The sequence below is a fragment of the Euleptes europaea genome, chromosome 4 (assembly GCF_029931775.1).
Source record: "Euleptes europaea isolate rEulEur1 chromosome 4, rEulEur1.hap1, whole genome shotgun sequence".
Classification (NCBI taxonomy): Eukaryota; Metazoa; Chordata; class Lepidosauria; order Squamata; family Sphaerodactylidae; genus Euleptes; species Euleptes europaea.
The window spans coordinates 39,964,612-39,989,412 of record NC_079315.1 but is presented as its reverse complement, the minus strand read 5'-3'; the positions used below and the strand labels follow the sequence as shown (position 1 = coordinate 39,989,412).

Genomic DNA, 24,801 nt, shown 5'->3' with positions numbered 1-24,801 from the left:
CCTGAGTCATATGTCCATGCCTCATGACAACAGGTGCACCCCGTCCGGGTGGAACAAGGCCCTCCTCCGATAAGACAGGTCTGGGTGATGGAGCACGGCTCCTCCCGTGGCCGTCACCGCCTTACCCACAACCACCGTGACCTTCCGCCTGGCCCGGTCCACCTTTTTAGGGTACTGCGCACCCGACCAGCACCTCCGCTCCAGCATGTCCGACCACACCAGGGTCGACCTGGGCAGCCGCGCGGCCAGGATCCACAGGCAGCCGCTGCCACCTCCCACAGATCGCAGCCCCTCCGTCTCGCCAGGTCGTTCTCACCCATCTGGAGTACCAAGATATCCAGTGCCCCATGTCGCCACCTGCTGCGCCGCACCTATGGCACCAAGGACTCCCAGCGCATGCCGACCCCGGTGTCAGCCAGCTCTTCCGCCTAGGCCCTTGGGTCCTCTCACACCACTGGATGACCAGAGCGTCTGGGGGTCCATAAAGCTTTGACTCCTGTCAAAGCGTAGGTGCCAAGGCACATACACCCAAATATGAGAAGTCCAGTCAACCAGCTGATGCCGTACATTCCCCATTCCAGGGCACCATACTGTGCCCGCAAATCCAAACTTCCTTCCTCCAAGGGGCTGCAAATCCAGCAGAACCACTTAAATTATGCCTTCCTGTGGCTTGGCGTACCCCTTACGCCCTACGGATCTCTCCCTGAAGAAAGGCCAAAATCCTTAGTTGGGGGAACAAGTTCAGTCCCCCCATACACAAACTGCTGGCAATTTGCCGTATGTTAGTGGGGCTCCAATCCCAAGCCCACATACAAATGTCATCAGCCCTGGGAGGGCTGGCCCATAGGCACCACTCCCCTTACCTGAACCCATCCTTGTGACTATACCACTGCTGATGTAGCAAAGTAGAGCGCAGTGCCAAGGACTGAAGGGGCCATCCCGTCCCACCCTGTGCACACTGCAGGGAACTTTTGCCCAATTGATGACCCCTGCTCTATGCCCAGAGGAAGGCGAAAAACCTCCAGGACCCTTGGCCAATCTGGCCTAGAGGAAAATTCCTTCCTGACCCCAAATCGGCGATTGGCACTACCCTGGGCATTTGAGCAAGGGCCACAGGATGATCACTCAGGCACGGGGGGGGGGGTTAGCTAGTCAGACAAGCTGCATACTCCCCCTCCATCACACAATCTGTGCTCACGGGTCCATGCCACAATTCAGCCGATGAGCTACCAGTAAAAAAGGGGGGGCAGATGCTGCATGGCAGCCAAATGCACTCCTCTAAACCATGGACTTCTGATTACCAATGGCCTTGATGCAAAAGGTGGCATGAACCCAGGTTGGTGTTGTGTCATGGCGGTGAAACAACTGGGCATCGACCCTAGGAATGAAGTTGAGCCGTGCCTAGCTCTCCTCAGGATAACATTCACAGGAAGAAAGCCAACAGGCAGTATCAACAGCAGCTGGCGCCCAGCTCCAAAAGGCCCCTCAAGGATGCTTGTCTGTCCTGCATCCATGACAAGGCAAAGTCATTGTCCGAGAGCTTCATTGACAGGAAGGAATTCCAGGCGTGGTGGAGAAGAATGGCCGAGGCCAGGGGCGGGGCTGAGTTTTATCCCCCCTGGCACGCCGGCCGGCCCCGATCTCATTGGGGCTGGCCCGGCCCCGTGACAGCCCTGAAAGGGCCCGCCAAGTCCACCCGGGGGCAAGGTGACAGCCGCGGGGGAGGCCGGGAGCAGGCTGCCGCCATTGCTCCCCCGGCAGCCCCACATAGTGCACGGGCTCACCCCCCACCCCCAAAATGGGGCACCATTGCCCCGCCGACCCAGGACAGCTGCAGCAGCCGGTAAGCCGAGACTCAGCCTCCTGCCCCCCCAGTTCCCGCCCCCGCGGGTCCGCAAACCCGGATCCCCCCAGAGGGATCCGATGCTTGCTTCTGTGCAATCATGTATGAATCTAGGATGGGCATGTACAAGCTTGGTATAGTAATGTGACTGAATTCAGCAGTGGCACCCCATGGATAAAGCCCCCCCCCCAAACCTAATTATTATTTGAGGCTATTAATAATGCCCCCTAAAGGCATCCTGCTGCAGTTCTTAGACTGTTTAGTTCTTTTCAAGCCCACGGGATGATGGAGTTGAACTTAACACAGAAATAGAATTTCCTGCTTTGTACTTGGAAACAAAATAAAAACCACTTCCAGAAAGGAGGACGGCAGGCAAAGTTTGGAGTGCACTTTGGTGCACATCATGGGCATATATTGCAGCCTGCCAAATATTTGATGACCCTCCAGTTTTGGTAGTTCCAAGGAGAGGAAACATCTGGCAGGCTGAAATACCTGATCTAGTGTAGTTCATATGGCTTGTGCATATTGCACACAGACCCTACTTACCAACTCTATTGTTTTTCCCATAGCACCACATTGCGGATTGATGGGAAATCTAAGCAGCCATTAAGGAAACAGACTGATTTGCAAAGCCATCCTGAGCACTGCTGCACCTTTCTAAATCCATGGACGTTGATTGGAAATTGACAGGAATGCACTCTGAACTCTGTTCTCAGTCCAGAGACTGCATCAGGTCTGTTCTCAGTTCTACTTCCTGCAAGTCACCACCATGGTAAAGAAGTAGAATTGGCAAGCAGGCATACATCCAGGCAATTATGTGCACACAACAACCATAGTGAAAGAACGTGAGATAAATATACTGCTTCCACTTAGTAAGGAATAAAGCTGATACTGGGATTTCAGCAATAGTTCTGTTCCACATTTTCTTTACCCATTCAACTAAGGCAAACAATTCCTTGATTCTAAATTACTCTGGCTGAAAACCTGTCCAAACCATTCTAAAATGAAAAATAATTGATTATTGCTTTATCCCCCTGAAGATCGTGATTAAAACAATAATTCTCTGTGTTCAGCATCATAAGGTAGGAACTGCAAAATTTACTTGAGGTTCTTTTGGGTTCCTTTCCAAACCCATCCTAAATATAAATCTCAGGAATTAGATGTTACTAATAAGTGCATGTGCTTCACTCTGGAGGTTTCCTGTGTGATTTCACATGAACTTCTTGATTGATTTATAACGTGGTAACCCCACAGCCATTCATTTCCCTGTAGCTAACTGCCAAGTAGTGATAGGAGCTTTGTGAAATAAAGTATTCCCTACAAATATTTTTCCAATAAAAATAAAGGGAGAAAAACCTTTCATGTAGAACAGATCCTTAAAATGGGAGGTGGAAGCTGAGTAAATCTCCAAAAAATCTGACATTCTTATTATTAAAAGCAGTCACTCGAAGTCTAGGCTGTTTAAAACATTTGTTATTGTCCTAATGTAAGCAAGAAAATGTTTAGATGCACTGACTGGTAGTTTTCCAAACCATACACTTCGGCAAAAAGTTTTAAATAAGTGTATGAGAAAACCTAAACACTAACTTATCCATTTCTTTAAAAAAAATTGCTATTTGCCGTACATAATTCAAAGAGAGACTACAGAATCAGAATCAGAGACTACATCAGTGTATCTAACAGCCTTTGCCTTTTTTTATTATGTCAAATAGATCTTTATCTGCTAATGAAAGTGCAAGAAACAACAATGGAATGTAAGCCACTGATTTGGCATCCCAACTCAAAACATGCAGAAAAAATTCTGACTGCAGTATCAACATGATTATCTTTGCAATGCTATTGGCGGCATCACAACTTCTGCATGACGGTACTGCCATTTTGTACTGTTACTGGAGGAAGTGGAAGCTCAAGGTAAGGAAAGTGCAATCAAGATATTATCAGCATCTTTCAAGTGGAGAATATCAGAACCCACCTATAAAAGCAAGACTGTGCATGGCATGTCATTACCTAGCTATCCTAATTAAAATATTTTAATGTTAGATGTTACAATACAAATTAGATGTTAAAAATCACAATATTCTGAAACCAGTGGATAAACATTTCAGTCATCCAGGGCATTCTGTTGCTGGTCTAAAAGTCATTATTCTCCTACCACCACCAATACCCAGGATGAATCCAAAGGATTAGATTTGATTTTATGTTAATCCTACTTCATCCATCTATCAATAGTTGAGACTGATACCCAAGTTGAGTGGATTGTTTATTCTTTTGATTGAATATTGTTTTAAATGGGCCTCTTTTTGTAATGGTAACATCTCCCACTTCCCAAAGACTTCCTGTTGTTTGCAGTCTTTAACATCAATTCGTAAGCCTTGTGGATGTACACTTTATGTATCTGTGAAGTGAGATCTGATTCACAAAAGGCTGTCCTGGAAAAAATGTTTCTAGTCTTCAGGGTGCTACTGGACTTCTGTTTTACTTTACCTTCTCCATATGTTCCATTGTACTTATTAAGATTGACAGCATCCTCTTGACTTTATCACCCTTGTACCACTCAAGTGGCCAAAGTCTACAGAAGAAATATTGATGTCTGACCCACAGCTGTGCAATTCCTTTCATCTTGGACTGCATCAGGAATGAGCTTTAGCATTTATTGGATATAGAATTTTTCTTTCAGGTATATTTGGGTAGCAAGGACCTAAACCATTAGGGTGTTCTCTTTTCATTTTACAGTTTCATAAGCATTCAACACTGCTAAAGCCCTTGGGATAGGAGAGGATTCCTACAGCCTAAGATTTTACTGATGGTTTGGAACCAGTGTGTGAAATTCAGACCTTGTCATTGGCTCCCACCAAAGCACACAACGTTTGTTTTCTACATGCCATTACTAAGGTCTCCCCCCCTGCCCCCCCCCCATTTCTCTCCTGTCTCCAGAATTCCCAAACACTGGTACTTAAACCCTGTTTCCCAACCTTCCCTGCTGCAAATAGCCCATCCTGTCCCTATACCTTCTGTGAAGCTAGCTTCTTCAGTCCTTTGCCCACCTGCCTCCCCAACTCTATGTCCTGTGTCATGCTTTTCTGTTTTTAACAGCAACAGTTTCTTGATGGTTTGCAGCATTCCATTATTGAAAGTCCTTCTTCAGCAGTAAAACTATTTGTGAACATCTTGTTCACAACAGTTCAACCAATAAGGAAGAGAAGTTGTCAACAAGGAACAGAGAGTTTTAAATTTATTATATGTCAAATTAGGGAATGGAAGCCAATTCCATAATAGCATGTAATAAGAAATGGTCAATGAGAGTATAACAATGCTGAACTATCAGTAAGTCTCTGGAGTCTGGGGACACAACAAGGGTTTGGGCCTCTGTGCATCTGATTGGCACTCTGTGCAACAGGATGCTGGCCTAGACGGACAACTGGTCTGATCCAGCACAGCTGCTGTTCTGGCCCCTTAAGAAGCATGTGATCATCTTCCAAAACATTCAGGCCAACATGTCTCAGATCACAAAGTGAAATTTATCCTGTGAACCACTGGACTTCCAATCCCCCTTCCCTGCTGACCGTTCTATAGCATGAGCTAACACCCTTCAGGCAAGCCTCTTGTGAACTCAGTGGGTTACGCACAAATTCAATGACAGGTTTTAAATCAATTTTGATTTTGATTAGGCCCCTTATGAGTAAGCTCGTTTCACTGTTTGCTGTCTCTTTATGTTTATGGAATTAATGGTATTTTTCCCCCTGCAACAATTCAGTATAATGTGGGATAAACATGGACTGTGCGCAGCAGTAATAGCTAAACATTCTTTCAAAAACAGTTGCCAGGAGCAGATAACCACTGGTAAGCATGGTGGCCATGTGGCTTCACCATAAACATTCATGGCAGCAAAACAAAAGAGTCAGTTGCAGGCAAGCCTTGTCTCTCTGTGACCCTCATGCTTCTTGTGAGTCTAATCATGGAATGGAAGCACCACTGCATAGCTGGCGCAGAGTCAAGTTTTTATAGGCAGGATTTTGTTGTGCCGTATATGAGTAATAATGTGTTACAGCTGGTGGGTAGCATATTGCTGCTGATAGTACAAAGAAGATTCTGGGAGGGGTGTCATTCTGAGACAGCAGCAAATAAGATGATTTTAGAGACCCATCTATCACATCCCAGAGGTTCTGAAAGCAGGAAGAAAAGCCATGAATGTGCCTCATCCCATAACACTTTACGACAGACCCTGGAAAATAGAGGGGCAATGATAGTAAGAAGCTAGGCCACATCATTTTGTATGTTATGTTAATTTCATATTGCAAAAACTTAACCTAAGTAAGATTGAGTTGTACCGTTTTGCATGATTCACAAAAATCACTTTAAAAATAGGTATTTGCATGGCTGCATACTAAGGTGACTTCACCTCCAAATTGTTTCTCTGTTCTCAAGGCCAGTGTACACTTTATGGAACAGCCACATGGACAGCCACACCATATAATACGTGCAGTTTAAATTATTTTACCTGCCAGCTGCATGAAGGGTACATCTGTTAGGCAAATGCATTTATGCTATCTGTTACCACATGGGTAGGGTGTCCCCACACTCCTGTAATTCTTAATTTTGGGACACTTGCAGTTGTAAAATAATGGCTTGGATCCTGCCTATATTTACATGCCAATCCCTTCTCCTACAGGAGACTTCTAATTCCCCCTCCCCAATGCTATTCCTGAGGTGCCTCCAGGAGCAGCATTTCAGAATGAGTTTTGGGTTGCCACGGGATGGAGGAATTGGTGAAAATCGCTTCCCTCCTTGCACTCATAGAAATCTAGGTAGGATCCAAGCCATAGCCCAGTAAGCAAAATGAATGATTAAAATGGAATAGCTTACCATGTGGCAAGAGCTGCTCAATGGAGATTGTTACCTGATGTAAATAACAACTAATTTGTCAAATTTGATAAGAGAATACTTTTGAAAGCATCTTGGATTATTTTTTAAACTGTGAATTGCTATGTTTTAACCACTGAAATATGTTGTGAGCTGCCCCAAGCCTGGCCCAGCTGGGGAGGAGCAGGATAGAAGCCAAATTATTATTATTATTATTATTATTATTATTATTATTATTATTTGTCGAAGGCTTTCACTGTCAGAGTTCATTGGTTCTCGTAGGTTATCCGGGCTGTGTAACCGTGGTCTTGGTATTTTCTTTCCTGACGTTTCGCCAGCAGCTGTGGCCGGCATCTTCAGAGGAGTAACACTGAAGGAGAGACACTGTCCTTCAGTGTTACTCCTCTGAAGATGCTGGCCACAGCTGCTGGCGAAACATCAGGAAAGAAAATATCAAGACCACAGTTACACAGCCCGGATAACCTACAAGAACAAATTATTATTATTATTATTATTATTATTATTATTATTATTATTATTATTATTAATAATAATAATAATAATAATAATAATAATTTAAGCATTTTTAAAAAGAAACTTCCTTACATAAGTATATTTTACATTCTAGAGATTTGTCTGACAGAAAGTTTTGAATAATAGAAGCCTGATCTGTGGATGAAAACATAAATTGGATAAGATGCTACAAAATCCAGGTGCTATGTATTAAAGAACATAATATTTTGAAATTGATTCTCTTGATTACTGTCAAAATAAAGCAGGAGTCCTGTGGCATCTTAAGGACTTGCAGAATTTATTCTAGTATAAGCACTCATCAAAGCTCACTTCATCAGATACATGAAGTTGTGTATGTGCCTAAGTGATTTATGCATCTTATGCGGTGAGCTCTGATTCATGAAAGCTAATGCTGGAATAAATGTGGTGAGCAATTTAAGGTGTCACTGGACTCCTATTTTGTTTTGCTGCTGCAGACTGCAGAACACAGCTACTCATCTGCTGTTTACCAGGTGCAGGCATCCAGGATGTGAAAGAAAGAGTAGTAAGAATCAAGCCCACAGATTATTATCCTTTCTTACTCATCCATGTGGGAACAAATGATATTGTCTGGCATAGCCCAGAAATATTAAAAGAGATGGCTCTGGGTAAAAAGGTGAAGGACCTGGAAGCACAAGTTGTGTTTTTGTCAGTTCTTCCTGTCGAAGGACATGGCTTAGGAAGGGGAAGAAGAATACTGCAAATAAATGACTGGCTACGTAGATGGTGTCATCAGGAAAGGTTTGGGTTTTTTGGAACATGGCTTACACTTTTGATATGAAGCTCTTCTATCAGGAGGCAGTTTGCACCTCACGAGGGTAGGAAAAGAATTTGTTTGGTAAGAGCCTTGCAAACCTGATGAGGGCTTTAAACTAAATCTTATGGGGGAGTGAGACAAAAATTCAAAGCCTAGTATGATGGCAATAACTGGAGATGAGAACACTAAAGATTTGCAGGGAGTGGCACATATTCAAGGAAACATTAATTTGCTGGTAAGTACAGAAACAAAACCCCCAGGACACATAAACCATGGATTCTGATGTAACTACTCTAACGCGCCGAGTATGGAAAACAAGCAGGAGGAACTTGAAGTCCTAATACAGGAAGGGGACTATGACCTAATAGGCATTACTGAACCTTCATGGGATGACACTCACAATTGGAATATTAGGATTGAGGGGTACAACTTGTTTAAAAGAGATAGACAAATAAGGAAGGGGAGAGTAACAGCATTATATGTCAAGGATGCGTATACTTCTGAAGAAATACATAAATCTGTGCATGGAAGTTCAGTCGGGAGTCTCTGGGTGAAAATAAAAGGAGTAAGAAATAATGGTGGGGGTCTGCTATAGACCACCAAGCCAGGCATAGGACTTGGATGAGACACTCCTAGGCCAGATTACGACATTTTCAAAGAGACGGGACACAGTGGTCATGGGAGATTTCAGTTACCCATATACCTGTTGGAAGTCCAACTCTACTTAAAGTGAAAGGTCAAATAAATTCCTGACTTGTCTTGCTGACAACTTAATTTTCCAGAAAGTAGAGAGGAAAACAAGGGGGTCTGCTATCTCTTGGACTTGATTCTCACCAACAGGAAAGAACTGGTTGATGAGGTGAAAGCAGTGGGCACCCTGGGTAGTAGTGACCATTTAATGTTGGGATTTACAGTCTTGGGGAAGGGAAAAGCTGTACGTCTTCAGACATGTATGTTGGACTTTATGAAAGCTAATTTTAACGAAGTTAAAGTTATGCTGGGTAGAATCCCATGGTCAGAAATACTTAAGGAGAAGGGAGTTCAAGAGGGGTGGCGCTTTATTAAAAGTGAAATATTGAAGGCGCAATCACAAATGATTCCTATGAGAAGGAAAAATGGGAGGAGCCTAAAGAAGCCAGGGTGGCTCCCATAAACAGTTTTCTAAAGATTTGAGAAATAAAAAGACTCATTTAGGAAATGGAAGGAGGGCCTTATTACCAAGGATATATATAACCAGTGCTTGTAGGGAGAATGTTAGAAAAGCTAAAGCTCAGTATGAGCTTAGATTAGCGAGAGATGCTAAACACAACAAAAAAGGACTCTTTTGTTATGTTCAGAGTAAGAAAAAGAACAAGGACATTGTAGGCTCATTGAAGGGACAAGACAGTGAAATTGTAACAGGTGATGAAGAGAGGGCAGAACTACTCAATTCCTATTTTTCCTCAGTCTTCCCTTGTGAAGGAAACAGTGCTCAATATGACAAAAACAGAACAGAAGATGAGGGAAGGGAGTTGCAGCCTAGGATTGGCATAGGGTTAGCACATAAACACCTAGTTTCTTTAAATGAAACTAAGCCCTCATTGCCAGATGAACTGCATCCAAGGATATTAAAAGAACTTGTGGATGTAATTTCTGAGTCTCTTTCCATTATTTTTGAGAATTCTTGGAGGTGAGGTGCTAGAAGACTGGAGGTGGGCGAATGATGCCCCCGTCTTTAAGAAGGGTAAATAGGAGGATCACGGTAACTACCGACCCATCAGCTTGATGTCTGTACCTGGAAAAGTTTTTGAAGAAATAATCAAACAGTCAGGCCTTGAGCATTTAGAAAGGATGCCTGTGATTACTAAGAGCCAGCACGGGTTTCTCAAGAACAAGTCATGTCAGACTAACCTTATCTCCTTTTTTGAGAAAGTTACTACCTTGCTGGATCAGGGGAATGCTGTGGATGGTTTATCTTGATTTCAGTAAGGCTTTTGAAATGGTTCCACATACTATTCTTGTTGACAAGTTGGTAAAATGTGGTTTAGATCCTATTACTGTTTGCAAATTTGTTTAATGAACAGGACTGTGATGTGTTACCACCCCACCAAAAGACGGACTGTGCCATTGAGCTGGTGGGAGAGGGGAAACTACCAAAGGGAAAGATTTACCCCATAAGCCCGAAAGAGAACGCAGTGCTGCCAGAGTTTTTGGACAAAAACTTAGCCCGTGGATTCGTTCAGCCCTCTTTGGCGCCTTGATCAGCTCCTTCCTTTTTTGTGCGCAAAAAGACAGGCGATCTTCGGTTCTGTATTGACTTTCGTAGGCTAAATGCAGACTAACGCCTACCCCATTCCATTGATTCCAGATCTGCTCAGCCAATTAAAGGAGGATCACGTCTTTACTAAGCTGGACTTGGTCGAGGCTTATTATTGAGTTCGTATTTGAAAGGGAGACGAGTGAAAGACGGCTTTTTCTAGTTGCTTCAGAATGTTTGAGTATCTGGTCATGCCCTTCGGACTTTCAGGGCCCCACAGTGTTTTCATGCAAATGATTAACGAGGTTCTACATGTCCTGCTGTTTAAAGGAGTGATTGTGTATTTGGATGATATTTTGATTTATTCAAAAATGTATGAAGAGCATGTGAAATTGGTCAAAGAGGTATTGGGGCGCCTCCGAGACAATCAGTTCTTTGCCGAGTTGTCGAAGTGTGAGTTTCACCAGGACAAGCTGAGCTTTTTGGGGTACGTGATTTCACATAAGGGACTTGCCATGGATCCGGAGAAGGTACGGTCGGTACTTGAGTGGGAGCTGCCTACCACCCCCAAACAATTGCAACAGTTTTTAAGATTCGCAAATTTTTACAGGGGTTTTCTCAAAACTTTGCTCAGATTGCCTTGCCTATCACAGATTTGCTAAAAACTAAGGGGGAGGGAAGTTTTGCCAATCAACCCTCATCTCGGTTGGATTGGTCACCGGAGTGTCAGCGGGCTTTTGACACACTGAAAAAGCTTTTCACTTCAGAGCCTGTCCTCAAACAACCCAACTGTGAGAATCCCTTCATTGTTCAGGTGGATGCCTCCGATGTAGCCATGGGGGGGGGGGCTCTGCTGCAGGTGGGAGAGGCGGGGCACCTCCAACCGTGTGCATATTTCTCCAAAACGTTTTCGCAGTCAGAACTGAACTGGCCCATTTGGGAAAAGGAGGCGGCCGCAATAAAATGCGCTCTCACGGTGTGGAGGCATTTCCTGGAGGGGGCTGACATTCTGTTCAAAGTGTGGACAGACCATAAAAACCTAAAGGCTCTGAAAGGGACTCACAAACTCACTGTCAAACAAGTGCGCTGGGCCGAATTCTTTTCCAAGTTTCGTTTTGTTTTAAAGCATGTACCCGGCAAGCAGAACCACCTGGCATATGCGCTCTCTCGCCTCCCCCAGTATCATAGTAAAGTGGACCATCCCACGAGCTCGCTCTTTACTCCGGAGCAGCGGGGGACTTTGCCCGGACTGGCGGTTCTCACCCGTTCACAGGCAGGGAAAACATGCCCCTTGGAGGGGGTACCAGACTCCTTCAGAACTGCATTCATTCAAGCATGTCAGGCAGAGGAAGCCACAAACAGTCTGCCTGACAAAATGGTTCAAAGGGACGAGTGCTGGTCTTGGGAAAACAAATTATATGTTCCCGCGACTCTCCGGAGGGAAGTGATGGGTCGGGGCCATTGGTCAAAAGTAGCAGGACATTTTGGGTTCATCAAGACCTTGCACCTTTTGTGCCGGCAATTTTGGTGGCTGGGAATGAGGTCAGACTTGGACTCTTTTATTCGCAGCTGTCTCACTTGTGCCTCCGCCAAACGGGTGATGGGGAAACTGCCCGGACTTTTAAAGCCTCTAGAGACACCTTTGGCTCCTTGGGAGGTAATAGCCATGAATTACATCACGTATTTTCCTCCCAGCTGGGGGAAAACTGTACTATGGGTGGTAACAGACCTTTTTTCTAAGCAAGTACATTTAGTCCCTTGCACGGGGCTTCCCACAGCTCAGAAACCAGCTCGTATGTTTGTGTCACATGTCTTTAAATATCACTCCTTCCCGCATATGGTGGTCTCCGACTGTGGCCCACAGTTTGTGGCAAAGTTTTGGAGGGCTTTTCTTAAGTTGGTGGGGGTGGAACAAGGTTTGTCCAGTGCTTATCACCCCCAGACTGATGGTCAGACCGAGCGGTTCAACTCTGTACTAGAATGTTACTTACGTTGCTATGTAAACTACCATCAAGACGATTGGGTGGATCATCTGCCTTTTGCTGAATATGCTTATAATAACTCTACTCATCAATCCACTGGGTTTAGCCCTTTTCAGGTGATGTATGGTAAAGACTTCGGTCCCTTGAGAAACGTGATTCTCTCGGGTGGGGAGACCGATACCGAGGTGGGTGAGTGGGTTAACATAGTGCAAAACACCTGGCCCTGGTTGCAAAAAACCTGGAAAAGGCCAAAAGCCGGTACAAGGCTCAAGCGGACAAACACCGTTCTCAGGGGTGGGACATCAAGGTGGGAGACAAGGTCTACCTGTCCACAAACAACCTTCGCTCCCCTCGCCCATGTAAGAAGCTCAGTGAAAAATATGTGGGGCCCTTTCCGGTATCTTGGCTCATAAATAACGTCACAGTGGAACTCGATCTTCCTAAGTCTTTGAAAGGTATCCACCCAGTGTTCCATATCAGTTTGTTTAAAAAGTATGTGGCTGCCTCCGAGTGGCATCCCGAACCTGCCCCAGGTTCCCCAGTGTTGGTTCAAGGTGAAGAACATTTCACGATTTCAAATTTTTTTGACTCTCAGGTGCGTAATAAGACCCTACACTACATAGTACGTTGGAACCATCAGGGTCCCAGTCATGATGAGTGGGTGGCGGAACACCACAAAGCTGCCCCCCGCCTGGTCCGCCAGTTTTATGAAGCCTATCCTGAGAAGCCTCGTCCATCGTTAGGGGAGGTGGAGGGGGCCTTAAGGGTGGCAGAATGTCAGGTTCTTCACTGAACGCAAGATCCAGACGGGCTCTTGACATGAGTTCAGGCCAAGTTCTAGCCACAAGTCAAGTCCTTGGTTCCCAGGGCTTGGAAGCTCCTGTGTATACTTCGTTAGTGCCTGTTATCACAGCTGTGGTGTGTTGTGTCTTCATTCATGGGAAATGCCTATCTTGCTATTGCTTAGCAATGTTTATCTTACTCTCTTGACCTAATGTTTTTAAGCAGGTAACCTGTACTTGCTCTCCATTGGTATCCTTGCCTTCCTGCGTGCAGTTAGTTCTTTTAATTTGCTTTTTAGTTCCTAATAAAGTTTTACTGCTTCAGATCTACCTGTCTGGACGAGTATGCTTGAGGGATGCTAGAGGCAAAAGCTAGAGACTGACAGCTGTTACTCCTTAGAATATGGTATGGAAGTATAGTTTTTGCTTCCTGCTTTACTATTCTGCTTCCTTCCAGTATGCTCTGCTTTTATATTTGTAAATAACAGGTATAACATAGGCAAGGAATTTCCTAACATTCTGTATCCAGTTACATATTACACATTTGCACTATTTCATAGATATATTTGATGGCCATAGTCTGAAGCAGCAGGATTCTTAAATTCTTCATCCAGATCCATGCACTAACATTTATTTTACCATGACCTGCATGACCTGTCACCAGAGCTCAGCAGTGCTGGACCTGGAACCTGTGAAGTAATTAAAAACACAAACCTCTAAGCCTCTACATGAGACTTGCTGTAATCAGTCACACCATACATCTAGGAGAACCTTTGAAGCAGGGTACATGTCTTCCAAGCAGTCTATTGTTCAGGACTACAACTTTGAGCAGCTTCTGAATCTGGTTTTGGGATGTCAGTGAGGGGAGAGTTGCCAACTTCAGCTTGGGAAATTCCTGAAGATCTGGGGGTGGAGCCTTGGGGCAGTGTATAATATCATAGAGTCGTCCCTCCAAAGCAGCCATTTTCTCCAGGGGAACTGATCTCTGTAGTCTGGAGATCAGTTGTACTTTCCTTTATTCCTTTTCCTTTATTCCATTCTTTATGCTTGTGGATCAACAGGTCATAAGCAAAACAAATTCAATACATTCCATAATACATAAATAACCAAACATACAAAAATATAATATCTAAACAGTACAGTTAAAAAGAGGAATAATTAAAAACCATAGATATTTTTTTTTTTGCCACAGTGAGGGTTACATTTGGGTCGGTATCAGCCAATAACTTTGCAACTATATCTTGCTTTAAGGCAGGTCCCCACCTCTGAATGTATATTGTGATCCATTTGTCTCTGGCGAGATCATGCTTTTTACAGTCTACAAAAAAAATGCCAAACAGTGTCCAAACTCCCTGATCCACAATCACAAAGTTGCTCGGAAAAGGGGACCCCTGAAAATTGCCTGCTAACTCAACCAATGGCAGTGAATTTAATCTGGCCTTGGAGAAAAGCACTCTGTATTTGGGGACAGTTTAAAATTCACAATAAGCAGGTAGAATCTTTGGAATGCGGCGGCCCAGATGGTACAAAGAGCATACCCTGCGTGCTCTGCAGCCAGTGCTCCATTTGTCAAGTTGCAACACTCTAGATCTAACTAATTTACATGCAGAGGGATATTCCATTTGCTTTAAAACCTCAAGGGACAAATTCCGTCTCTGCAGTCTATCCTTAACTAATTTTTGCCATGAACTCTGAAAGCCATCTTTAGCCAGTAAATACAAATAGTACCCCTCTGGGGAATAAAGAATTTTTAAAATAAAATTAAATGTTGCAATCCAAGTTTTGGCTTCCAAAGATGGTTCAGCAAATTCCAAACGAATTGCTGGACCAGAAAAACATGTTGGCAAGTTGGACATGGAGTGTAAAAAATATATTAAGCAGGAATGAGATCAGTTGTAGTTCCAGAGGATCTCCAGGATGCACCTGGAGGTTGGCCATGCAGCTGAGCATCATCACATGAAATATGGGAGAAAGAGAGAACTGCAAGAAAACTAGCTAGAACTCCAAGTATCTCCTCAATGTGAATGGGTCAGAGAGAGCTTCAAGTTTGGGCCAGCTGCTTTAACCTGAGGAATAATGAATATCACTTGTATTCCTTCCTGGACTCTACATGTGACTCAACAGGAGTCTGGTCAGACAGCTTGAAATCCACCCAGTATCTCCTCTTTTGAAAAGTAAGCACCATCTAAAAATGCTGTATTTACTTGCTTACGAGCCACTGATCGTGCATTCTAATTGTGACTGCATTATTAAAACAGCATGGATGTGAAAAAGCTCCAGCGCTGCTCAAATGTGATTTCAATACAGTGAGAAAAATGGATGAGGCCATATTATGTGAACTGCCCAACAAAGTCTTGGTTTGCTTGACTCACTTATCCTCTGGTGCTTCAAGGTATGATTGATTTAAATGCAAGATGATTTAGTGTTATTAATTTAAAACAGATGGCTGTGATTGTAGCAGTCCATGGGTATGAATCAGACCAATGTATAAAGAACAGGATTTCCAGTCAGGGTGGAACGACTGTTTGCTTTGATCCTACATGCCTGTCGCTGAGAGATGTGCCATTTCTAATCCAGCTTTGAGCTGGATTAATTTTTTAAAATAAAAAATATAGCTTCCAGGTCATGAACAAATCATGCTATTTATTTTTTGGCATTTTTATATCCTGCAGACTAAAAAAGTTAGAGAAAATTGGCATTCAAAGAGAATCTCTATTCCCAGTTGCATTCCCCATAAAATAATAGAAAAGAGAGTGTTTGCATCTTGGATGAATAATAACAGAAATGAATTTCAGACAAGGACGTAAAATCAGGTTTGGTGGATTTCCAGAGGCTTACAAATGTTGGCAACATAAATTTATTAAGAGGGTTTATACTCTCTATCAGCTGGAGCTCAGTTGTAATAGCAGGAGCTCTCCAGCTAGTACCTGGAGGTTGGCAACTCTACCCATGTAGAGCACATTGCAATAATCTAATCTAGATGTTACCAGGGTATTGGCCATAGTGGCCAGATCGTTTCTGCCCAGGAAAGGCCAAAGCTAGTAGAAATTGCTCCTGGCCACTGCTAGGTCTAAAACGAATGGTCCCTTAACCCACTTTCTTCCCCGTTCCGGCCAGGATAAAATTAACCTGGGCTGGGCTGGGGGGTTACTGTATGCATTACCTTGAATGATCTGGGACGAAACTGTGTGCTGATCCATCCATGAAAACAGAAAACGCGGGAGACGCGTACTTCCTGTGACGTTAGTAATGCCCCTGCCCCCAGTGATTGGTCGGTTCAAATAAATAGTCGAGAGGGGGGGGAAAGGCGGAGAGCTCGCGGGGGAGGGGTTTGGAGTAGGGTGGGCCATTATGACGCGGGAAGACTCAGTCTGTGTAATGTGTGCCCTCGTTCAGTTTATCTGAAACGAGCCAGGTATAACAGTTTGACTCGGGAATTGCAAAAACTGGGTTCGCTTGGCATCGAGACAGGGCTGAGCCAACAGTAAATAAGGTACTGTCCGTTCACGAAGATTTGATCCTGGGTGAAACAGGGAATAAACAGGGAAGAAAGTGGGTTAAGGGACCATGCGTTTTAGATCTTAGTGTATCACTGACTCCTGTTATTGTTGGAAGGAAGAAATCTCTCAGATATATGCTAAAAGTATATCACTTTTATTATAAACTTGGTAGCTCATCACTTTTTTAAGCAAATGCATGCAAGTTAAGGTACTCTGTGGGGATGATTTTAGCATGGCTATATGGCATATTTTATTTGGAAATGAAGAAACTGCAAAAGAAAATCTAGGCTCAAACTGCATCAGTTTCCAACCCATCAGGTTAGGGTAATCTGGTTCCCACAAGCTATAGGAAAAAGTTAGATTTTATAGGCAACAAGTGGGGGAGGTTTGATACATAAATTTGTACCACTAATAGTTCTACTCATACCCTGCCAGAAATTTTGTTAGTCTTTAAGGTGCTACTGGACTCTTGCTCTTTTCTAGTTCTACTCTAGTTCTCTTGTCTAGTTCAATAGCATTGTTCATGTTGCTGTATAAGAACAACTAACAGACAAAAGGGGGACTTCCTGGTATACTGGCAAAGAATAGTTTCATACCTTAATGCAGGTGGGTTTGAAGAAAAGTAGGAAATAATAAGGGGGAACAAAAGGGATGCTCCTGCTGCTTTCATTAAGGTTCTGCACTGAAGTGAAGATGTGGTTGAAAGAATGAAAGGAAGGACAATTATTATTAGGTGTTAGCATTATAATAGGTGCTGTGGAACACAGGGAGGATAATGCTGCTGTAGTCATCTTGTTTGTGGGCTTCCCAGAGGCATCTGGTTGGCCACTGTGTGAACCCATTGCTGGATTTGATGGGCCTTGGTCTGATCCAGCATGGCTTTTCTTATGTTCTTATGACAAGATTAACCATTTAAAAATCACATTCCTACGCACATTGTTAAAATGGAGGATGCCATGTTATACGAAAGAGATATGTAATTATTTCTCATTGAGGCCTACACATGACAACAGAAATCTGAAACAGGCAGAATTCCTCTGTGAGGATCTCATCTCTGAATCTTACGTCCCCTTAATTCCCTTCTCTGCCTTCTTTTCATTCCAGCCCAATCAGCAATTTGTCTATTCCTCACAAGCAAGTGAATATGTTCAGGCAAGTGAATATTCTGAGCCATCAGCTCAATAATAGAGGTTTCACTACCATGCTACAACACTGATATATATTAACAGACAGGCATGCAAAATCTAGGCACCTGATAGTAAGTGACTGGCATCTCTCTACCACAATTTTTTTTCTTGACAAGAAGCTTAGAGTGCATACATTGTTTTCCCACACACACACACACCACGGGACCCTTTGAGGTAGATTAGGCAGACAGCGAATGACTGGTACAAGGTCATCCAGTGAACTTAATGGCTAAGGAAGCAATCCTAAACAAGTTCATTCAGAAGTAAGTCCCATTTTATTCAATCAGGCTTACTCCCAGAAGTGTCCTCAGGATTGTGACCCGAGTGAGGATTTGAACCTGGGTTCCCAAGGTCTTGTCTAACCACTACTTCACATCTAGTTTGCTGGGCAGGAAGCAAGTTTCTTCTTTTCCCATGTATTCTGCCATTTTTGGGACATGGTCACATCTTTCTTTTATTCCCTTAGTCCTACAGCTCTCTCAGTAATCTTCCTTACTCCATCCCATTTGCAGTGAGTCCCACTGATCAGGTGAAAAGCAGGATATATTTTAATTAATATAATTAATTAGATAATGTAGGCTGGCTTATGGCACCGCCAAGTGGAGATGAAAGTGTACAAACTGGGCTTGAGAAGTAGCCTAGCTTACTCCTAGTTCTTCCATTATTCACCATTTCTCACATTTTTTCATGCCTTCTTTATGTTTCAGTTTATGATATTTCCATCAATATATCTAATTTTCAACATGGCCCCATACCCCTATACCCAGAGGTGGGAACCATAAACAGACAATACAGATTTTTCTACAAACCTGAATCCCAGGTTCAAAATAAAAATTCCGGGAATTTGAAAATAAACTTTAATCATAACTGTTAGTTAGACATTAAACTTAGAATTATATTTGAATATATATATATATATTATAATAGAGAACTTTTAATTGAAAATATTAATTTATTATGGGTTTATAACTTTGTTTCGGGGACCTTAATTTAGTTCTCGCGGACCCCTGGGGGTCCATGGACCCCTGGTTGGGAACCAGTGGTTTAGACATAAGGTACAATAACACTAATGAAAGACTCCACTGGTACACTGGTGCCTTGACCGGGGGGAACGTGTTGTTAAGACCCTTAATTTCTTACGCAGTAGATTAGAAAATAATGAGGCCAATTCAAAGCCATCATGAAAAGTTTACAAAGCAGGTGAACCCTCACCAAAGAGTTAGCTAATCCACTATCTTTTAGGTGGAGTAAGTATTCAAAAACCTGTGGCAAGGGGCACGTTAGCGGATTGATCCCCCTAGCAACCACCCATTCCACAAATCTACTTCATTTGAACAGGTAAGATTTCCTAGTGTTTGGTTTTCTAGATGCCAGTAAGACCTCCGTAATATTTTGCTACCATGTTATCCATAGTTATCAGCAGGTTCTTTCCTCAAATGATATCTGTAAAAGATACAAATGCATACCATATCGCATATAAGAAGTTGATGTGGAGGTTAGATTCCTCTGTAGACCACCTACCCTTTGTGCAAAGAGCCTTACAAAAACCCCATCCACCTAAGGATGCATCTGTGTAAACCTGGCTATCGTGGGTCTGTACCCCAAAGGGGACCACCACTAACAAGTTCTGTTCCAGCTCCCACCAATCTAAAGATTCAGTATGGGGTGGGGGTGTACATTTAACTTAAAATGTCTAAGGAACCACAGTTGCAATGGTCTCATATGCAATCTTGCGAACAGAACCACTGCAGTCGTTGAGGCCATTAAGCCCAATATCGTCTGCACCTTAATCACTTTCTAGAACCATAGTCATTTGAACGACTCCATCAACAATTCAATAGCTCTGACTCTCTGTAGTGAAGAGCCTGCCCACCTGAGATTTAAGAATCGTGCCAATAAACTCAACCCTATGAACCAGGTGCAGTTTTGATTTGTTTTGGTTTAAAATGAATCTTAAAGAGGATAACAACTCCACTGTTCTATTGACATTGTCCTGAATACCTTGAGGGGAAGGGTCCATTAACAGCTAGTCATCTAAATAGGGGAAGATGGTGAGGCCCTTGGTTGCCAGGTACCCCACTACTTCCCCAACACATTGGCCCCTGCACCTAGGGTGTTTTCCAAATCAAAAAGGCAATATGTTATGCTGAAAGTGCTTGCCATCACACATAAATCTCAAATATTTCCTACATGATGCATGTATGGAAATATGAAAGTAAGCGTCCTTGAGGACAAGGACTGTGAAATACATTCCCAGGAATAATAACGACCCAATCTCCTGGACTGACACCATTCTACAGGCATGAACGTGGATTAATTTGTTTAACTCCCTCAGGTCTAGAATGGGTCTCTTTCCCTCTCCTTTCTTGTCAATGAAGAAGTATTTTGAATAGAAACTTTCCCCAACTTGGTCAGAGGGCTCTTCCCCAATGGCCCCTTTATGCATGAGTTCCAAAATCTCAAACTTCAATTCCAGGGAGTCTGCAAAGCAGGCACTTTGGGGAGGGGGGACCATAGGGAGGAGAATCACACCATTCTTAGAAATAACCATATTTTATTATCGACTGCACCCATAAGTCCATAGTAACATTACACCAACTGTCAATAAAGCCTGCTGAATGATCAAGCAACATTGGCTGTGCGCCCTGCAACTTAGGAACAGATAGATATTGTGACCCCTTTTTTACAGAGGCCCTATTTGGTGAAAGACACTTGCCCCTAGAGTGATACCTCTTTTGTTCAGGATTATAATCTGGCCTTCCCTGAGCCTGATAGGAGTAGGGGGTCGTATGGTATCTTTACCTTCTTTGATAGTAAGGATCCCTTTGCCTTGGACTATATTTGGCCTTGTTAGAGGCAGCCAAGGTTTGTGGGGTCACTCCAAGTGACTTAGCCATTGCTCTGTTTGTTTGTTTTTTAACTTGTGTAGGAAATCATCAGTGGCATCATGAAGAGAGACTTTTCATTAAACACCATATCTTCTAGGCATGATTTAGCCTCATGGGGCAGGCTAGAAGATTGTAACCAGGAATGTCACTGCAGCAGCATGCTAGAGGCCATGGTCTGGCTAGCTGCCTCTGCTGTGTTGGGCTGAATAAAGTTGGTGACAACCAAACTTATAGCCCTCTGCTTGCATCACTCTGGTGACTGATTTCTTATTCTCTGGAACATATTCTAACAACTGGGCTACCTTACCAGAGGTAGCATGCCATTAGGGCGCCATGACTGGCTATACGTCAGCCAAGGGATCCTGCTGAGTAGAATGTTCTTCCTACAAGATGCAACTTCCTGCCCTCCTTGTCCAAGGGGGCAGAATGGGGTCCAGTCTTGCCATTAGAGGGGAGTGTTTCCTCCGCTAGGGAGTTATTATGGGGTGCTGATACAAGCACTGGGTATCTTGTTCTTGCACCCAAAATAGGTTGTTTTACGCAACACTGGTGGGTAGGAGGCTGGTTTGGCACAATTGCTGAGGGTGATGGCTCGAATACCCTTAACCATGGGAATATGAACAGGTTCTATATCAGTAGTGTACAAAATGTCCATGATAGGGTCAACCTCCAAAGCCTTGGCCATCCTAAGTAGCTGTACTTTGTATGCCCTCACATCTACTGTAGGTGACACCGGTGAGGGGTCCCCTACTATGTCATCAGGTGAGGGGAGGGACGTAGTGTCTGAATCCTTATCTTACAGTTTAGAACCGTACTCGGAATCCAATCTAATGTCCAAAATTGACACCTGCCTCCTAGTTCCTGATGATGTTGAGTCCCTTGGAGCCGGGTGTTCTGTCAACCTGGATTCTTGGTGTTGGGAGTCTTTACCCCTTCAGGGTGAAGGCAAATGCTCCTTTGACCTTGACTTCTCAGTTGACGCCAGTGGTCCTATCATCGTCTGGGTGAGGGCGAAAGGCAACAGAAGCATGGTCTCTGGGCGTCCCAATACCGTTGTGACCTCTCACACTGACTCCAATTAGAGTCTTTCAAGTCGGGTGAGTCGATGTCAGAAGGAAAGTCCAGGATTTCAATCACACCCTGCTCCAACAACGAGAAATAGATCCTGCCCCCTGGTGAAGGGGTGTTCTGTCCTCCCGACTTCCTGGGCTCCCTGTGGTCTGGGGAAGTCAAACACTGACACTGAGGGAAACCTCGGCCTCTGGAAGGTGCATGACTCCTTCTTGACCAGCTGCCATCCCTCTTGTCCAAAGTCGATGAGCTGCCTGATCGTTGTGTTGACTCCTTCCCCTTTTATTCCCTTCAGGCTGGGGAAATTGAGCATATGTCCTTGGATTTGGACTTTCACTCTTCCTGAAAGGAAACGTTGGAGGGAGACTGGAGTTGGGGTGACTTAGTAGTGCACTCGACTCTGACTATGCCCAATGGCAAGAGTGACCTCTTCTGACTTGCACCATCCTTCGCCTTGGCCTGTTCCTTCGACACCGATTGGCGCCAAGGAGATCGGCTTCAATTGTCAGAGTCAATGGACGTGGATGGTCTTGGGCTGGATATCGGAGCAGGGACCGTTTCTTCTTTGTTCTTCTTTTTGGTTTCACTTGAGGCCCATTTTGCCAACTTTTTAGAAGAAGTCAACCCTGTTGCTGGTGCGGTGACTTTCTCTTCTAAGACCAGATGGAGTGATTTTTCATAAAGCAAGGCCTTGTGCAGTGAGGCCCTTTCTTGTCTCACCTTAGGCATAAATAGGTTACAGGCTCTACAAGATCTTGTAACATGCCCCTCACCCAAGCAATAAAGACAGTCCTTATGCTCGTCATTTTGAACCATCTTTGTCCAGCAGGACAAACACTTCTTAAACAAAGCCATCTTCAGAAACGTCCAAAGAGACTATTATCAAAAGCTCTCATCTCAGTGAGAAATGAGGAGAAGCTCTTTATGCATCCTCTCTCCCCAGTGGTGAAGAAAGAACTGAGGGGTGGCCGCTCCCCCACCCCTCTGTCTTGTGGCAGTTTTGGCTGGAAGAGAGATTGATGGAGGGGGGGAGGGGGAGCGTCCCATATATTCTAGACGCTTTCCGTGTAAAGTTCTCCGCAGCTGGCTTACGCATGTGCACTTCCCATATGGGACTGCACAGAGACCACAATGATGAATTGGATGACCGCTGAGATCTCAGTGGCCATTGTGAGGGCTGCTAGGCAACCACACCAATATTGACAACTTTAAGGTCTTGGTTTTTTTAAAATAAAAGGCAGGGGGAGGGGGAGGGCCCTTTCTAGGCCTGTTTTGGCCTATGAGGGAGGACCCATGGGACCAGGCCTGGCAGCAACCACTGGCAGCCACAGAACAAAAGCCAATGTTGTGTGGTGGGTAGAGTTTCACACTTGTACTTGGGAGACCCAGGTTCACATCCCCTCTCTGCCGTGGAAGCTAACTGGATGACCTTGATTCAGTCACACACTCTCAGCTTAACATACCTCACAGGGTGGTTGTGAGGATAAAAGGAAGAACAATGCAAGCTATTTTGGGCCCCCGTTGGGGAGAAAGGTGGAATATAAATGAAATAAATAATAAACATAACTTAGATAAGTGGCAGATAAAAAGTAGGTTGGCTATGGGGTGGGAAGCAGGGAAGGAAGCAGGGAATAGGGATATGGGGGCTGCCAGGAGGAAGAAGAAATAGTGGGATACGTGCGTCACGGGAAAATTAGATGCCCCACAAGTCCTTGCAGATCCCCCCACTTGACCCTTCCTAACTCTGGCATTCTGCCTACACAGAACTCTCTTCCCATTTCATGCTCTCCTTTTCTGACAGTTATTCACTTTATGCACACGAGTGTTTTGTTTTGATTGCTTTCTTCTTTCACAGCCTACTTCAATATAAACCCTCCTTTTTCTTCTCTGTTCCTATTTGTTGCCATTTTCCTGAGTGAGATTTTCTACAGCTGAGCTAAAACAGTGCTTTTTAGTTTCAACTGCTGAAAAAAACCCTCCATTTTCTATCGTGCGCCTTCAAAATGTCATCTATTTTTCATCTAATTCTTGGACATTGATGACAACACAGGCAGAACCATGGAACTGTTTGTGATTAGTACAATTAGAAATGAAAAATATATGGAGGCCAATTATTTATTTTTTTAAACTGAGAATGAGAGAGAAACCAAACCAAGTATTTTTTTTTTATAAAGCCACAAGGCTTTTGTTTCATACAGTATATTCCATGTTAGGAGCCCAGATTTCTGTTCTGTCATTATGAAGGTTATGATAAAGTGATGACCAGACTAAGTTTTTTTTCTGTATGGTAACATGCAAAAGACAAAAATTCCTGAGGAGTAGCCTTATCTGTCTGTTGCAACAAAAATAAAAATAAATAGAACTGTAAAGGTAAAGGTCCCCTGTGCAAGCACCGGGTCATTCTGTACCCATGGGGTGATGTCACATCTCCACGTTTACTAGGCAGACTTTGTTTGCGGGGTGGTTTGCCAGTGCCTTCCCCAGTCATCTTCCCTTTACCCCCAGCAAGCTGGGTACTCATTTGACCGACCTCAGAAGGATGGAACTGTAGGGGCTCCGAAATACTAGTAAAGGTTTGTTTCACAGAAATGCAGTTGGCCATATAAACTATCACAACCAATAACTGACGCTAGGTGGCAATCGTCCACAGCTCTGCTAGAGCAGATTACTGAGCAACCTGTATTCAATAACCTCTTCAGTAGCTTGCCGTGATCGTACAGTGGATAGTACTCTGTGTTGTAGCTGCAGCAACCTTGGTTCAAATCCAAGTCATGGCAGAAGAGGAGCAATTTTACCTACTCTTTAAAAAAAGTAAAGTTCCCTTCTTTCATTGAAGTCGCTGAATATCTTTGCCAGCATTCCTTCCAAACTCTGTCCAGCACATGAAATCTACTTTTTGGCATCACCAAGTGGGCATTTTCAGTAAGATGCATATCTTTGATGCATTGTCGAAAAGCAGACTCAGCAATGATAAGTGACACAAGGTTACCCTCTTGTACATGTTCTTTATACTGGATGAGGAGCATCATCCATAAAGAAAAACCCACAGATTTTTATATAGAGTGCCCATGTTGCCAGCCTTGTAACTAAGAACAATCCATACATAAAAACAAAGGGATACACACTGGAAAACATTTTTTTTC

The 24,801-nt window shown here is 43.8% G+C and overlaps 1 protein-coding gene across 6 annotated transcripts in view; it reads right to left on the bottom strand.

Moving 5' to 3' along the window:
• Positions 1–24,801, bottom strand: part of NFIB (nuclear factor I B) — a 435,226-nt gene that overhangs the window by 354,350 nt on the left and 56,075 nt on the right. The gene's annotated exons all lie outside the window — the stretch shown is intronic.